This window comes from Chamaea fasciata, unplaced genomic scaffold (assembly GCF_029207755.1).
Source record: "Chamaea fasciata isolate MVZ Bird 193981 ecotype frontalis unplaced genomic scaffold, bChaFas1.0.hap1 SCAF_1173, whole genome shotgun sequence".
In the NCBI taxonomy this organism is placed as follows: domain Eukaryota; kingdom Metazoa; phylum Chordata; class Aves; order Passeriformes; family Sylviidae; genus Chamaea; species Chamaea fasciata.
In genome coordinates, this window is record NW_027095258.1 from 1 (window position 1) to 17,266 (window position 17,266).

The 17,266-nt window shown below is 53.1% G+C and overlaps 3 long non-coding RNA genes across 3 annotated transcripts; all 3 read right to left on the reverse strand.

Moving 5' to 3' along the window:
• Nucleotides 1–7,103: 7,103 nt before the first annotated feature.
• On the reverse strand, nucleotides 7,104–9,186 carry LOC136284608 (uncharacterized). The gene is made up of 3 exons (XR_010719241.1): nucleotides 8,276–9,186; nucleotides 7,440–7,662; nucleotides 7,104–7,281 (listed from the first exon to the last, which is right to left on the reverse strand). It is a non-coding gene; the product is annotated as an uncharacterized lncRNA (long non-coding RNA).
• Nucleotides 9,187–9,618: 432 nt separating this feature from the next.
• LOC136284609 (uncharacterized) lies at nucleotides 9,619–10,027 on the reverse strand. Its single transcript, XR_010719242.1, has 3 exons — nucleotides 9,967–10,027; nucleotides 9,847–9,888; nucleotides 9,619–9,756 (listed from the first exon to the last, which is right to left on the reverse strand). It is a non-coding gene; the product is annotated as an uncharacterized lncRNA (long non-coding RNA).
• A 1,396-nt stretch (nucleotides 10,028–11,423) lies between these two features.
• LOC136284607 (uncharacterized) lies at nucleotides 11,424–11,717 on the reverse strand. Its single transcript, XR_010719240.1, has 3 exons — nucleotides 11,654–11,717; nucleotides 11,534–11,575; nucleotides 11,424–11,443 (listed from the first exon to the last, which is right to left on the reverse strand). It is a non-coding gene; the product is annotated as an uncharacterized lncRNA (long non-coding RNA).
• Between the last annotated feature and the right edge of the window lie 5,549 nt (nucleotides 11,718–17,266).

Genomic DNA, 17,266 nt, shown 5'->3' on the forward strand with positions numbered 1-17,266 from the left:
GGTAATTACCCAGGAGTCAGAGAGAAAAGTGGGAACCTTGGACTGGGATAAGGCCTTCCAGTGGCTTCACTTCCTACTGGCTCTCTCCTCTTTTTGCCAACTACCTGCAAGAGGAAAAACAACAGGAGTCAAGTTTCAAACACGGACAGGATGTGCTGGCTTCAGGCAGACTGCAGTGCACCTCGCAGAAATCACTGAAAGGCATGAAAGGAACAAAGGGAAATTAAAGAAGAGCTGCCACCTCCAAGGGCTTCCCAAGGCAGGCTCAAAACCCTTACCAACGATTGGCTTTAATAAAGCAACTCACACAAAGTCACCAACACCACACGGACACAGCACCATTCTTTTGGAGTGGAGTTCTAGAGAAATACGGAAGAATGGAAAAGCCTTCCTAAACCCGGAAACTCCTTGAAGAGATAGACAGGGCACAGCTGCTGACAGAGCCTTGGGATTCAGGGGGGAAAACCCCAAGTTTTCAGTCTTTAGCATCTTCCACTCTGCCATCGATGACAGCAAACACGGCTTCAGCCTCAGGGAGACACGGAGAACTCCGAGATTTTGCAGATCCTGCTCTCACCTCTCGCCCGGTATTTTTCCTTTCTTCCAAAACGATGACAACAAGAAAAGTCAACTATTGCAGTTTTGCTTGCTTGATGTATTTTTTGGTTTTACTTACACGTGACTTTCAGATCCCCATCCACACTCAGAATCATTCAAACCTTTGAGCACAGAGCCTCCAGGCACCGCTTATTTCTTCTGAGATTTGATTCAAGAAGACCATTTTTCAGAACCTGACATGAGATTGGCAACTAAGTTTCATTTTACAGCTCTTCCCCTTTTTAAACTGTGTTTCCTCAAAGCTTCCCAATTGTGCTAAGCTTAGAATTCACCCCAAGGAAGACCTGAAAAATGCCTTGCCATTTCCTTTCCTCCTCCCTCAAGCTCCATCAGTCTGGCAGAAGGCATTAGTACTGTTTCCAGAGCAGTTGGCCTCACTTGTACTGTTGGTCTGTAACGGCTGCAACAAAATATGCCCTCCTGGAAGCAGTTCAGCACTTACTGATCACTTCTTTGTTTTGGCACTTCCCAGCCAGGGCCTGCGGGTCCTCCTGCAGATGCAGGTCTTCGCTGACAAGGCTCCACTTGTGCAGCAGCAGCAGCTCTCTGAAATTTTAGAAAACATTAGAAAAAATACAGGCAAAAATCTCACCTGTGTCCTCCCCTAAGAACATCCCCAGGACATCATCCCAGTTTTTCCCAGCTAGGAGCTGCAAGGAATTCAGGCAGGGGAAATGAGATCAGGGAACAGCTTTGTAAAGTCAAAGGCAGAAAGAGAAGATCCACCAGCAAAGGGCAGGAAAGGGGAAAGGTTTCTGAAAACATTTCTGCAGTCTAATTAATAATTATTTCTGCTTCCCCAGCGTGAAGAACACAGACTCACAGCCATTCAGGCCTGACAGTCCCCTGCAGCCAGAGCTCAGCACACATCCACAGAAGCAAGTCCAGCATCTGAAAGGAAAAAAAAAAAAAAAATCAAACCAGAAAGGAAAGGTGATCTCTTTGGCTTCAAAATTATTTCAAGTTCTTAAAGTCCAACGCAGCTGATAGGAGAAACAGAGTCAGGGCTCCTGACAGACAGAGGGTGTTTTCCCCCCGAGGGGATTGCAGAGGAATTGTCTGGGACTTGGACTGTCCCTCGGGGTGACACCAGTTGCTGTGACTTCTATCATTCCATATGTTTGACTCCCAAAACTTCCCAGCCGAGGGGCTTGAGCTGACAGGGCAGCACAAAGATTGTTCTCTGTGTGGTGTCCAGATTTGGGGTTCACTGTCACCTTTGCTAGTTTAGATGAATTATACCCACGGCCCCTAATTCCCTGCTCAGTTCCCGCTGCAATAACCTCACAGTGCCTCACAGAGCACGAACATTCCCACGCAGAGCTGCTGCTTGAATGCCAGACGTGTCAGGAACCAGCAGAGCTTCCAAGGAAGCTCAGCAGGATGGGGACAGGATAGGTTTCTATTCCATAGATTTGGTTAATTACAACCCTCATCCCCTGGGGGTCACCTGTCAGATTTCCCTGGAATTCAGCCACCCCCCTGAGCTCGGGCTCCAGGTGATGTTTCAGAGCAGGAGAAGGCACTGGCCGGCCTGTGCTGAGGCAGCCCCTGTGCCCTCGGGAGGACACAGCTCCCTGCAGGAGCTCAGCTCCTTTCCGAGCCCCAGCAGTGGCCTCTGCAAGTGCCTTTCCCTCAGGCAAGGGATGCCCATCCCTGCCTTCAGCACACCTCCAGTGGGACCCACCTGCTAAAGCTTTCCATCACTTCTGCACTCCGGCTGGCTCCCTGAAAAACTCCAGACTTCATCCAAACGAAACTCCATCCCACTCAAACCTTTGATTTTGAGGCATCTCCGAGGGCTGTTGCTCTGGATTTAATTTCTGTGAGGGAGGAGCGCCTTGGCTTTAATGCTGCCGATGGGTGATGTCGTCAGGCTGAAAGGGAGGGGATTTGGGGTGGCCAGGACATACCTGGCAACTGTGTGGGAGCTCCGGGAGGTGGGAATTGCCGTCTGAGCCCCTCTGCAGACAGCCCGAGCCGCCGTTCCCAGGCAATGCCAGTGGTTCCCTGGGGAGCTCTTGGGCTGTGGGTGCCTCTGTCTGGGCTGCAGCATCTCCCCGTGCCCGGTGGGAGCAGCCCCTGGCCGAGGAGCCGCGGCAGCCCCGGGGCCGTGTCCGTGCCAGCCCCGAGCCCGGCCCCGGGCCCTGCGTTTGGCCGCCGCTGCCACGGGCGAGGCCCCGCAGGCACAGCTCCTCCCCTGCACATCATCCCAGGGCTGCTGGCCCCGCTGGGGCTGCCGGCCTCCTTCCTCCCTGCGCCTCCGGGCACCCGGGACACCTGCAGGAAACACCGAGGGACATTGCAGGCGGCACGGGGGGGCACCGAGGCCTCCGGCCAGAAAAGCAGCCCCGGCCTCAGCAGCTGCCATCATTTTGGCCCGGCAACACTCACCTGCAGGAAACGCCCCTGTGCGGGTGGGACCGGCCCTGCCTCTCTGCAGAGCTTTGGCCGTGGAAGAAGGGAAGCCTCAGGACTTGTCCTGCTCCTTTCTGCCTGGAAAGAGACTTTGTGTGAGTACTTTTACGGCAGCTGTTGAGTAAATCCTGGAAAGGACAGGAAATCAGCGTCACTGGAAGAGCTTTGTGCTGTCGTGAGCTGCCAGCCAGATCTGCCCTCGAGCCATTCCAGGGGCTGGTGTGTGAAGCAGCTTTGGCAGAGAAGGCGGCACTGCACTTACCTTAGTGGGGCCAAGCGTTGCCATCCTATGGAGGTCCATCCCCATAATGCAGAGATTGGTTCAGCTGCTTGGAGCAGAGTCCGGGTAATGCCAAGGTGCTGAGTTCGATTCTCAAATGGTCCGTCCGCTTGAGAGTCAGATTTTAGGATCCCTCTCAGCCTCAGTATATCCTGTGACCTGGAAATAAGAGGAAAATTCTCGGCTGAGTTTTAATAAAACAGCTTTTGCCATTGCAGGGTGTGAGCTGCACTCGGCGATTTTCGGCCGCGATGAGCCCCACGAGCCTTCCGCCCTTCCTTGCCGCCATCTTGGTTGCGCCTGAGGCCACTTCCGGTCCCGCCGGCATCTTTTTTGCGGCACCACTAAGGCCCCCGACAGGTGTTTACACAGACGCCTGACTAAATCCACGAATCCGAACGCGGACGCGGCGCGGCTGAGCACACGGCCGGTGTCCCCACACCTGGAAACGCCGCGGAAAATTGCGCCCGGGTGGCGCCGTAGTCGGGGTTTTTGTGCAGGCAACTAGGTAAACGCCTATAGGGTCCTTATTTTTTCCCGCCCTTTTAGCCGCTCTTTTTGGAAGGTCAACCGCCTCGCGCCTCGGCGCCATTTTGTGAGGGCCGACGCATGACTTCCGCTTTTGCTTGCCGCCATCTTGGTTGCGCCTGAGACCACTTCCGTCCCGGCCGCCATGTTCTTTGCGGCTCGGCATAGGCCTCCGCCAGGTGTTTACACAGACGCCTGACTAAATCCACGAATCCGAACGCGGACGCGGCGCGGCTGAGCACACGGCCGGTGTCCCCACACCTGGAAACGCCGCGGAAAATTGCGCCCGGGCGGCGCCGTAGTCGGGGTTTTGTGCAGGCATCTGCGTAAACGCCTATAGGGTCCTTATTTTTTCCAGCCCTTTTGGCTGCCCTTTTTAGAAGGTCAGGCGCCTAGCGTCTCGCCGCCATCTTGGTAGTGGAACCCACTAAAATGCCCCCTCGGCTGCTCGCACAAGCGCCTGACTCAATGGACTGCCGCCCGCGGCGCCGCTGCGCCCCCATCCCGTGTCCGCACACCCGCAAACGCCGCGGAAAATCGCGACCGGACGGCTCCGGGATCCGGGTGGCGCGCGCAGGCAGTCGGCTGCCACGCGCCCGGGCTCCTTGCCTTTTTCCCTCCCTTTCGGCCCCGAGCTGCGGGCGGGCGGCAGCGCCGCCCCCGAGCTCACAGTGCGGGGCTGCCACGCGCGTCGGGGACGGGCGGGGGGGACAGCTGCACTACCGCTCTTTGCCCACCGGGTGGCAGCATTGCCGCACGGCTCCGGCGGGACGGGCACGGGGGACAGCTGCACTACCGCTGTTTGCCCACACGGTGGCAGCATTGCAGCACAGATCAGGCGGGACGGGCGGGAGGGGCAGCTGCACTACCGCTGTTTGCCCACACGGTGGCAGCATTGCCGCACAGATCAGGCGGGACAGGCAGGAGGGACAGCTGCACTACCGCTCTCTGCCCACGCGGTGGCAGCACTGCCGCGCGGCGGCGCGGAGCGGAGGCGAAAACGAACGTGCCCAGAAATGCCCTTCCGAACAGCCTCCGGAATAAATGGCCCAAAAGACCCCCGAGCACACCTGCGAGAGCCCTGCCAGCAACCAGACCGAAATAAAAAAGCCTTTCGTTCAGGCTCTATTTCAATATTTTTATCTTTGTGATTCTGATATTTACATTAATCATTACAATTCATCTTTTATATTATGTACATTATACATCATGTATTATGTTTATTATACTATTATATTTATTATATATATTAAATATAGAAAGTTTTATATAAAATAATTTATTATTTATTATGTAATGTTATAAATAATAATACATTTCATTTAAATATGATTATGTACATTATAGATGTTTATATTATGTATATTATATATATTTATAAAACGTGTAGTATGTAATAATATATTGTGTATTTATTATTGATATTATTTTTCATATCCTATACTTTTTGTTATTTTTCTTTTTCATTATTTTTTAAATTCGGTTGTTTATATTTTAAACGATATTTTACACTAGATGAATTCATTAACCTAACACATCAGAAACACAATTAATTTGAATTAAATGAGCCTGGTTTTCTAAGGGGTAAAGTTTTAATCTTTATTTAAATAATATGGGCATATTTTCTCTTTCTGTATGGTTTTTTTTGGTGGGTTGCAGGGGAGTTTATTTTGTGGGTTTTCTTTTTTTGTTTGCTTTGTTTTGGAGTTCTTTGCTAATAAACAAGCAGGGTCGGAGAGTTCAAAATAAAACGGCTACTTTGTTTTTATTGCCCCCTCTGAAATACGCCTCGACAGCCTGGACAGCAGGCTGCTGCTGGTAACACTGTGCACGGGTAGGAGGAGACCTGGTCGGGGCTGGGAAGGAAAAAACGGCACCACGGTGGTCACAGCTTCCTCCCTTCAGGAGTTTTATGGAGCAGAAAATACAGAGCTTTTGCCAACTGCGCTCTCTATGACATCCCGACGTCCAGCGGGCACGGAGGTCATTTCTCATCTTTCTTGCCAACAGCCAAACCCCCAGGCGCCCGGGGGAAGAAAGAGTATGGGGGGAAAAAAAAGGAACAAAGAAAACATGAAAAAATAAACCAAAACTATAGAAAATAATAAATAAAATTAAAATACCAAAAGAAAAAAATTTCAAAGTAACAAAAAAGTGGGAAAAAAATTTAAACAAAAAATTAAAATAAAAAACTAAAAGTAGTTTTAACAAGTAAATAAATAGCTAAAGAAAAAAATATAAAAATTAAAAAAAGGAAGAAAAAGTCTTTGAAAAACCACAAAACGCAACATAAGAAACCACAACAAAAGAGCATAAAAATACAAAAATAACAAAAAATAAAATACAAAATTAAATAAATGCAGCTCTCACCTCCTGCCACTGCCTAAAAAAGCGCCATGGCTTTCCTCAATTATGCAGCAATAAGGGAAACAAACCCAGTGCCCCCCAGAACATAAGGTTTTCTAGACAATTCCCACTTTTGCTTGGAAACAAATTCTATTTTAGTGGGAAGCTCATTTTGGACAAACACCCAAATGTGCCAAGGTAGGAAAGAACCAGCCCCTTGTGTCCAAGGAACAGCAACTAGACCTGGATTCAGGTTTTAATGGCATTTATGTAATTAAAAATGCAGTAAATTGAACTTTACAAAGAGATGAATCGTGGCAAATAAATACTTCAAAGTTTTTTTGGGAATTCACAGAATTTTGTGGAGATAGTGCTGTACAATTCCTGATTTACCAACATTAACTGGGTAAATTTCCTTGGAAATGCGCTCTACAAGGTACAAAAATTCCAATTAGAATGGAAAATTGGAATAAATAAATATTCCCTTACTAAAATCAGAGAGAAAATCAGAGTTATTCCTTCAAATAAAAGGAAGGAATGACATCTAAATCCAAGCCTGCCTGGAAAACAAGCTCAGGAATTTCTAACATTGAAAACTTTCGCAAGAGTCATGAAGTTGGTGAAAGTTCATGGAATGATGATTTAAAATCTGCTTCCTCTGCTCTAATTTAAAGGGAAGTGGGAATTCAACAGGTCCAGTTACTCCTATCCAAGAATGATCTGTGTTTTGTGGGAGTAACAATGCAAAGAAATTCCAATCTTACTTGGATTTGACATCGGAAACTCTCAGCAGAGTTGGGAAGTTTCAGTAGAACAAAAGCACCACACTTCCTGCAGTAACAAAATTTGACTTGGCAAAAGTCAGGACTTTTATTTACAAATCCATGGACGAGGAGGGGGATGACACCAGGAATACACTCCAGCTGAAAGCAAGGATTTATTGGAAAAGGCAGGAAATCAAACTGACAGTCTCTGTCCAGTTATGGCCAGGCAATTATCCAGGAGTCAGAAAGAAAAGTGGGAACCTTGGACTGGGATAAGGCCTTCCAGTGGCTTCACTTCCTACTGGCTCTCTCCTTTTTGCCCACAACCTGCAAGAGGAAAAACAACAGGAATAAAGTCTCAAACAGAGAGTTGGTCCAGGCAGATTGAAATGCAGCTCCCAGGGAGGGAGGCCAGGCTGTGCCTCGGGGAGCTCCGGGAATCTGGGATTGCCCGTGGGATTCAAGGGCTGGAAAAGCACACCCACCTGCCAGGTTCAGTGCTGGGACCGAGCAAGGCCGGGGCTCAGGGGCAGCAGTCAGAGCTGGGACTGCAGGAGAACACCCCAAACCCGGGTTAAACATCCGGCATGACACGCAGCACGCTCCGGGAGAAACTCGGGTGGGAGAAGCCCCGGGATGCTCCACGTTCCTTGCCCTTGGCAGCTGTGCCAGGGCCTCCCTCAGAATGCTGACCTCACCGTGCAGCTCCTACAAAATAGGAGAACTTATGGGAATCGCCCAGAATCCATGGACTTCCAGTTATTAAGAACCACAGCTGCAGCGAAAGGTGTACAAACTGTACTGCAAACCAGTAGGTCTGAGGAGACGCAGGGATTTATTCCAGAGGTGGCATGTTGGTGTTACTACTTTAAGCTCCTGACGCTAGAACATATTTGTACAATAAATTCATTATTGAGGCAGCTAAATTAAAATTAGATTTTTTACAGTAAAGTCAGCCAAAAAAGAGAGTCTCAAAAATAGGATATAGGCCGCACAGTTATTTAAAAAAAAAGTTCTCATTCATGAGCATAACCTGCCAGCCTCTCATGTTTTCAGTCCTTACCATTTATTTTTACCAAGGTGATGATTAAAACCTTGTCAAAAGCTCAAAAAAAAAAAACAATCCAGGACAAGGCAGGTGTTTTCCCAAGTACCCTCAGTGTGGAGCTGTGTCAGCCACAAGTGTTTGCTCCCTCAGCCCAGCCTGGAGCAGGCTCCAGCTGCTGCCCAGGGGGTTTACCAAGGGACTCACTTGTTTGAAGCTGTAAACGCAGGTGGCCTGCACTGGAGTGCCAATAAATGTGAAATCTGTGACTCTCACCTTGAATAGCGATCGATCTTCTCAGGGGAGCCCCTCACCCAGGATGGGGGGCTCTGCCACAGATTTCATGCCTCTGCATCTGAAACAAAGTTGGGACAAAAGTCAGAGTGCTGCAGGATACCTTGACAGCTCCACACATCTTGTGGCAATCTAGGAATACCCTCTACAGTCTAACTACACCCCACATCACAAATTTCAAGCCCCCGGCACTATTACCCTCGTACCCCTACACCCAGACTGAGCAGCAAGGCAGAGCAGCTCCGGGCCAAACACACACCAACACCCGTGACACAGCACAGGACAAACGAGGGGACACAACAGGAACAGAAAACTCTGGGCAAGAAGAATGACCCTGAGGGTCCAGAGAACTCGGAATGAGATGACCGAGGTAAGATGGAAGGTGAGCTGGCCAGGCTCAGAGAACCCTGCAGGAACAAGATGCCATCGGGATGACTTATCCCAAGAAATGCAGAGATGGATGCCCGAGAATCCTACGGTCAGAATCCTCTACCTGCCTTTGCATTCTCACAAGACCTAACCCGCCGGAATGGATCAGGGCGGTGCACGGCTGTCAGTACAGCTCAGAACAAGACCTGAAAAGGCATCGGACTGGATGCTTGTGAAGAGAGAGGGATTCTGATGAGTGTCCGAGCAGCTGAGACAAAGGCACCTGGCTGAGGAATGCAGAGATCAGAAATGCTAAGACTGATGCCAGGGGTTTTGATACATCCCTCGAAGGGCTAAGGGAAAAGACATGAAAGACACGACACCCAAAAGACACAGAGTGCGCAACAGACAAGTAACACAAGACACGCCAGGACTGCTCTGCCCTGAACCCTTCAAAATGAGATCCAAAATGAGACTATCCCTTGATGTAGCCTCAGGAGTCATGTCTTGGACATCCCCATCTCCCAAACCTGACTCAAGTCCCTCCCAGTGACCCCCCCCCTCTGTAGCACCAAGCCTTCCACTTATCTTTCAGACGTCCAGGCATGAGAATCTGCGTCGGGTGCCAAAGAAGGCCGCCTCTCCCTCAGGGAAACTCCTGCTGTCGCCGGGCTGTTGTCTCTTAGTCAGCTACAACAAAGAAAACCAAACATGAATGCGTGATCTTAGCAGCCCATCACCCAAAACCCGACAATTCTGCTACTCACTGTCTCCTAAGCTTGCCTGTGTCCTCGGCCCCGTGCTTCAGCTGCGCTCAGAGGCCAACGCCGGCGTCGCAGGGTCTGCCTGGGTAAAGAGCAGACAAGGTGACGTGGCAGCGCTGGAACCTGAGGGGACCATCCCTCCTTCTCCTCCCTGACTCACCTCAACTCCTCGCCTGTTATCCAAGCCTACCTGGATGGGGCCTTCACAAGGAGAAGATCAAGGCTCCATCACAGACTCCTGGAATGCTCCCGGAGGGCTCACGGGTGAGGTGACCCGGGTCTGTCGTCCCGTTGGTGAGAGGGGAGCTCGGCCTCCTGCGAGTGGACTCCCTAAAACACACAATAACGGAGGCTTAGAGTTGCACCAGCGAGTGAGGCTTGAACAATAGCAACGGCTTCTGTCCACCCGTCACTGCTCACCTCGCCCACGTCAGCTTGACTGCTGAGATCCGGCTTCACCACCTAAAAATAAAGACAAAGAACAGAGCTGTAACATGGCCATCATTTACACCTCCCCTGCAAATCAAAACAGGGACTGACCTTCTCAGGGGAGCCCCCTCACCCAGGATGGGGGGCTCTGCCATAAATTTCATCTCTCTGCATCTGAAACAAAGTTCAGACAAAAGTCAGAGTGCTGCAGGATACCTTGACAGCTCCACACATCTTGTGGAAATCTAGGAATACCCTCGACAGTCTAACTACACCCCACATCACAAATTTCAAGCCCCCGGCACTATTACCCTCGTACCCCTACACCCAGACTGAGCAGCAAGGCAGAGCAGCTCCGGGCCAAACACACACCAACACCCGTGACACAGCACAGGACAAACGAGGGGACACAACAGGGACAGAAAACTCTGGGCAAGAAGAATGACCCTGAGGGTCCAGAGAACTCGGAATGAGATGACCGAGGTAAGATGGAAGGTGAGCTGGCCAGGCTCAGAGAACCCTGCAGGAACAAGATGCCATCGGGATGACTTATCCCAAGAAATGCAGAGATGGATGCCCGAGAATCCTACGGTCAGAATCCTCTACCTGCCTTTGCATTTCTCACAAGACCTAACCCGCCGGAATGGATCAGGGCGGTGCACGGCTGTCAATACAGCTCAGAACAAGACCTGAAAAGGCATCGGACTGGATGCTTGTGAAGAGATGGATTCTGATGAGTGTCCGAGCAGCTGAGACAAAGGCACCTGGCTGAGGAGCACAGAGATCAGAAATGCTAAGACTGATGCCAGGGGTTTTGATAGGCCCCTCAAAGGACAAAAGGAAAAGACAAGACACCAAACAGACACAGAGTGCACAACAGACAAGTGACACAACACACACCAGGACTGCTCTGCCCTGCACACCTCAGCACTGAAATGAAAAATGAGACTTTCCCTTAATGTAGCCTAAGGGGTCACATCTTGGTGCCCCCAACTCCAAATCTGACTTAAAAAACCCCTCCTGGTGATCCCTGCCCTGGCATCCTGCTTTCATCCCCTCTGTGAGCCATCACCCTCCACTTATCTCTCAGGCATCCAGGGAGGCAAAACGCTGCCAGGTCCAAAGAAGGCCACCTCTCCCTCAGGGAAACTCCTGCTGTCGCCGGGCTGTTGTCTCTTAGTCAGCTACAACAAAGAAAACCAAACATGAATGCGTGATCTTAGCAGCCCATCACCCAAAACCCGACAATTCTGCTACTCACTGTCTCCTAAGCTTGCCTATGTCCTCGGCCCCGTGCTTCAGCTGCGCTCAGAGGCCAACGCCGGCGTCGCAGGGTCTGCCTGGGTAAAGAGCAGACAAGGTGACGTGGCAGCGCTGGAACTTGAGGGGACCATCCCTCCTCCTCCTCCCTGACTCACCTCAACTCCTCGCCCGCTATCCAAGCCTACCTGGATGGGGCCTTCCCGAGGAGAAGATCAAGGCTCCATCACAGACTCCTGGAATGCTCCCGGAGGGCTCACGGGTGAGGTGACCCGGGTCTGTCGTCCGGTTGGTGAGAGGGGAGCTCGGCCTCCTGCGAGTGGACTCCCTAAAACACACAATAACGGAGGCTTAGAGTTGCACCAGCGAGTGAGGTTTGAACAATAGCAACGGCTTCTGTCCACCCGTCACTGCTCACCTCGCCCACGTCAGCTTGACTGCTGAGATCCGGCTTTACCACCTAAAAATAAAGACAAAGAACAGAGCTGTAACATGGCCATCATTTACACCTCCCCTGCAAATCAAAACAGGGACTGACCTTCTCAGGGGAGCCCCCTCACCCAGAATGGGGGGCTCTGCCACGGATTTCATCTCTCTGCATCTGAAAGAAAGTCCGGACAAAAGTCAGAGTGCTGCAGGATACCTTGACAGCTCCACACATCTTGTGGCAATCTAGGAATACCCTCTACAGTCTAACTACACCCCACATCACAAATTTCAAGCCCCCAGGACTATTACCCTCGTACCCCTACACCCAGACTGAGCAGCAAGGCAGAGCAGCTCCGGGCCAAACACACACCAACACCCGTGACACAGCACAGGACAAACGAGGGGACACAACAGGGACAGAAAACTCTGGGCAAGAAGAATGACCCTGAGGGTCCAGAGAACTCGGGATGAGATGACCGAGGTGAGACGGAAGGTGAGCTGGCCAGGCTCAGAGAACCCTGCAGGAACAAGATGCCATCGGGATGACTTATGCCAAGAAACGCAGAGATGGATGCCCGAGAATTCTACAGTCAGAATCCTCGACCTGTCTTTGCAATCTCACAAGACCTAACCCGCCGGAATGGATCAGGGCGGTGCACGGCTGTCAATACAGCTCAGAACAAGACCTGAAAAGGCATCGGACTGGATGCTTGTGAAGAGAGATGGATTCTGATGAGTGTCCGAGCAGCTGAGACAAAGGCACCTGGCTGAGGAATGCAGAGATCAGAAATGCTACGACTGATACCAGGATTTTTGATACATCCCTCGAAGGGCTAAGGGAAAAGACATGAAAGACACGACACCCAAAAGACACAGAGTGCACAACAGACACAACACACACCAGGACTGCTCTGCCCTGCACACCTCAGCACTGTGATCCAGAATGAGACTCTCCCTTCATGTAGCCTAAGGGGTCACATCTGGGACATCCCCATCTCCAAACCCGACTCGAAAAATCCCTCCCGCTGACCCCTGCCCTGGTACCCCGCTTTCATCCCCTCCCTAGTTCCGAGCCCTCCACTTATCTCTCAGACGTCTGGGGAGGTGAATCCACGCTGGGCCCCAAAGAAGGCCGCCTATGCCTCTGGGAAATTCCTCCTGTCACTGGGCTGCTGTCTCCTAGTCAGCTACAATAAAGAAAACCAAATATCAAAGCATAATCTTAGCTGCACATCAGCCAAAACCCAGCAGCTCTGCTACTCACCGTCTCTTAAGCAGGACCGGGTCCTCGGGCCCCGTGCGTGCTTCAGCTGAGCTCGGAGGCCGACGCTCGCAGCGCCAAAGCCTTAGAGGCATTACTGACACTGAGCCCACCCACCGTGGCCTCCATTAGGGCTGTGAGCATCCCCGGTTAGAGCAGGACAGGAACGCAGGGTGGACATCCCCGGTGAACCTCAACCCTGTGGACTCTGCCCCACCACTGTCACTTCCTGCCTGGCCCTAGCTTAGGGTTACTGCCTGCACCTCTCAGGACTTCTGGCCTTGTCTTGCATTAGGATTGCTGCCGGCACCTGCTCTCAGGGAAACAGTGTTGGAAGCAGTGCTGTGAGGGCCGGGATACCTGTACTCTGACTTGTATCCTAGGCTGTTCCCCTGATTTTCACTGTGTGTTCTCTAGGCCTTGAGTCCTTTACCTCAGCCTCTGTGTGTATCACTGTAACCTCCCCCCTTCTGAACCCTGCTTCTTTAGAGCCCTAGACCTTGCAGCCGGGGACGCTCTGCACCGTTAGGGTCCCAAGAGCTGTCCCGCACGCAGGACAGGTACATCCACAGTTGTTCCCTGCCTACCCTAAGAAACGTGGCCCTGAGACAGGGCAGAGGCTGACAGAGACAAACTCTTTGCGGTGGCAAAAGGCACGAAGCCTTACCAACCGCCGCCTCGAGAGGGAAATCAGGAGCACTTCCACCGGCTGCGGAGAGACAGGGAATCCCAGGGTGGGTGGGGCGGGAAACCCCCGTTATCCCCAGCCCTGCTGGATCCTGCTCCCCACTATCGCTTCCTGCCTGGCCCTAGCCTGACAGTGTCTGCACATGTCAGAGCTTCTGGTGTGTTCCTGCACTAGGGCTGCTGCCTGCACCTGCTCTCAGGGGAAGTGTGCTGGTAGCAGTGCTGTGAGGGCCGCTACACCTGTACTCTGACTTGTATCCTAGCCTGTTCCCCTGGTTTTCACCGTGTGTCCTCTAGTCCTTGAGTCCTTTACCTCAGCCTCTGTGTGTGTGGCTACACCTCCCCCCTTCTAAACCCAACTTCTTTAGAGCCCTACACCTCGCAGCCAGGCCTTCTGGCATTGTCCTGCATAAGGGCTCCTGCCTGTACCTGCTCTCAGGGAAACGGGCATGTCTTTAGGGCTACTCCTTCGGGTTTGGGTTAGGGGTGGGGTCGGGCTGGTACACCTGTACTCTCAATTGGCACATCTTGGACATCCCTATCTCCAAACCTGACTCAAAAACCCCTCCTGACAAGTCCTGACCCAGCACCCCACTTTCATCCCCTCTGTGGCTCTGAACCCTCCACTTATCTCTTGGACGTCTGGGGATGAGAATCCATGTCGGGTGCCACAGAAGGCCGCCTCGCCCTCTGGGAATTTCCTGCTGTCACCAGGCTGCTGTCTCTTATTCGGCTACAAGAAATAAAACAAACATCGATGTATGATCTCAGCAGATCTGTTGGCCAATCGGTCAGGGCATAAGACAAGTGGACCACCTCAAACACACAAACAATAACATATGCTGAAGAGTTACACCGGAAACACCACTACACTTAACTGCACGAATACATAAATTTTCAAACAGACAACCCCAAAAAAATTCCAGCAAAAAAAGCCAACTCTTATCACCCCTAGTCAAACTACTGAATATAATAAAAACAACCCCATGTCCAATCCCCCTAATAATACTCCAGAACATATACTCAGAGCCCCCCCAAAGTTAAAGACCTCCCGCTAGCCAAATAAAAAGGAAAAAGCCCATGTCTTGCAACCTATATACTTTCATTAACTTAAAACTTTAAAAACAAACATTAAAGTTTAAACCTTTAGACAACACTAGCACACCATAGACGCCAATCCCATCACTACATGCCAAACCAAAACTTATTTCAACCTTTTGTGCTGCTGCTGCTCGGCACAAAGGTTTGTCCCTCAGCACCTCCTGAAGTAATGTCCCACGCCCAAGGCCTCCCCCAGCCCCTGTGAGATGAACTCACCATCCTTCCATGAGCCTCACCTGGGAGCCCAGCATAAACCCCTCTCCTCCCGCAGCTCCGTGCCAAACTGAGCTCGGGCTCCCCTCTTAAAGCAGTGCTGGCAGGACCCGCCCCCTCGTTATCCTTTACAGCTTCCACCTGTCCCCTCATCAGTGTGACAGCTCTCACCTGGGGCTGCTCTGTCCCCTCATCAGTGTGACAGCTCTCACCTGGGGCTGCTCTGTCCCCTCAATCATCCTGTGACAGCTCTCACCTGCAGCTGCTGCCAGTCCCTGCTGCTCATTTCCTGGACATTGCACTGTGTGCACTGACACGCTGGGGCACCGGGCTTTCCTTGCTGTGAATAAGGATCCCTCTGCTCCTGCACGTGCCCAAGGCTGAAACTGGGATTCCACCTCCTAAATTCCGTTTGTGTGAGGTTCACAATTCCTAAGGAAATTTCCCAGCAATCGTTACCCTTCATTTACATTTTCTCCTTTGGAATCATCACTACCTTGTCTTTCTGTGCAAGGGTTCCAAATGTTCATTGGGAGTTCAGTAGCCGGGTTGGCTTGTTTATAACTTAGCTGACAATCCCAGGCTAAATCCAAACACCCAGAGATACAGGGAAATATGGAGACAGTTTATAAATACTGCCCACCTCTGACCCTGAATTCTTCATCGCACATCCTCGGAGCAGATTTACTCCATCCTTTCTTCCCAGCAGCACCTCTCCAGCACAAATCTCACTTCTCACACCTGTTTCTTCCCACAAACCAAACAGAAATCTACTACAGGGCGAGGCGGGGAGGGGCGAGGCCGGTCTCGGGGCAGAGCCCCCGGGCCCTCAGGGCGGGCCGGGGGGACCGGAGCAGAGCCCGGGCCGGGTTGGAGCCGGAGCCGGTCTGAGGGCGGAGGCCCCGGGCCCTCAGCGCGGGCCGGGGGGCGGGGGCGGTTCCCGGGGCCCGCTGTCCAATCAGCACTGCCGATGCCTCAGCGAGCCCGCCAATCGCGGGGATTCAAAAGGGTGGCGGAAGTAGCTGCTGCTCTATGGGCTCGGTGTGGAACGCCCCGGTGGGGTCCCGGCGCCGTGCACTTGGGACCCGCCCCGCGCCCCTGAAGCCGCGCCCCCGGTACTGCCCGGCCCCGGCTGCCTCCGGGCCCCGCCTCACAGAGCCCCGGCTCCGCCCCGAGCCCGCCCCGGCTCCGCCCCGAGCCCGCCCCGGCGCCACGCGCTGCCCGGGATGGGGACGGGACCATCGCCCGCGGCCCCGCCCCGCCCCTCACAGCTGAGCCGAGCCGAGGTTGCTCGCGGCCCTGCGCGGAGCCAGGCGGGGCCGGGAATGGGACCGGGCGTTCTGGTTCGGGTCCTGTCACTGTCGGCTGCGGCTCCCGAGCGGTGCGGCCCCCCCCGGCGGGCGGGCTATGGGTCTCGGGACCTGAGGACCGGGCTGGCGTTGGGGTCGGGATCGGGACCGGGATCGCGGCGGGCGGAAGGAGCCGCTCCTGCTCCTCCTGCAGCCGGAGCTGCGCTGGGGTCCTGCCGGGGCTCTGGGCACGGGAGGACGGCGGCGGCGATTTCCTCTGATAACCTCTGATATCGACCCCCCCACAGCATCATTGATCCCCACCCGAGTGTCACTGACCCCCCCCAATGTCATTGATGCCCCCCCAATATTCCATTGATCTTCCCTCAGCGTCGCTGACCCCCCCCAAAATTCCATTGATCCCCCCCACTTGATCCCACCCTTTTTCTCCCCTCACGTTTCCCGCCCTTTTTCTCCCCTCACGTTTCCCGCCCTTTTCTCCCCTCACGTTTCCCGCACTTTTTCGTGGGGAACGACCCCTGAGGGGTCCTGTGGAGGGATTCTGGAGGTCCGAGGGGTGAATTTGGGGTTTGGAGGGAGGTTTTGGGGGGTCCCAGGGATGGATTTGGGGGTTTTTGGGGGTCCAAGGGATGGATTTGGGGGTCCCGGGGTGGATCTGGGGTCCTGGGGAGGTCTTGGGGGGTCCCAGGGGTGGATTTGGGGTTCATGGGGAGGGGTTTGGGGGTTTTTTGGGGCCTCAGGGGTGAATTTGGGGTCCGGGGAGAGGTTTTGGGGGTTTTTTGGGGTCCCAGGGGTGAATTTGGGGTCCGGGGAGGGGTTTTTGGGGGTCCCTCACCTGCAGGGCGTCGCGGGGGTGGCAGGGGGAGGGGGCAGCGGGGGGGGCCCAGCGCCCACCCCCCCTTGGGCTTCAGGAGGGCGTCGATGAGACCGAAACAGCTCGGGGGGGGGTCAAAAACGGGGGGGGGTCACGGGCTGGAACCCCCCAGTGCCCCCCAAACCACCCCCAGGGCCCCCCCGACCTCCAGGAGCCCGCAAAACCCTCCTCAGGTTCCTTTGATGCCTCAAATGGGCCGCCCAAACCTCCCGAAGATCCCCCAAAAACACCCAAAGCAGCCCCCAGGACTCCCCCCAGGCCCCCCAAAAGCCCCCA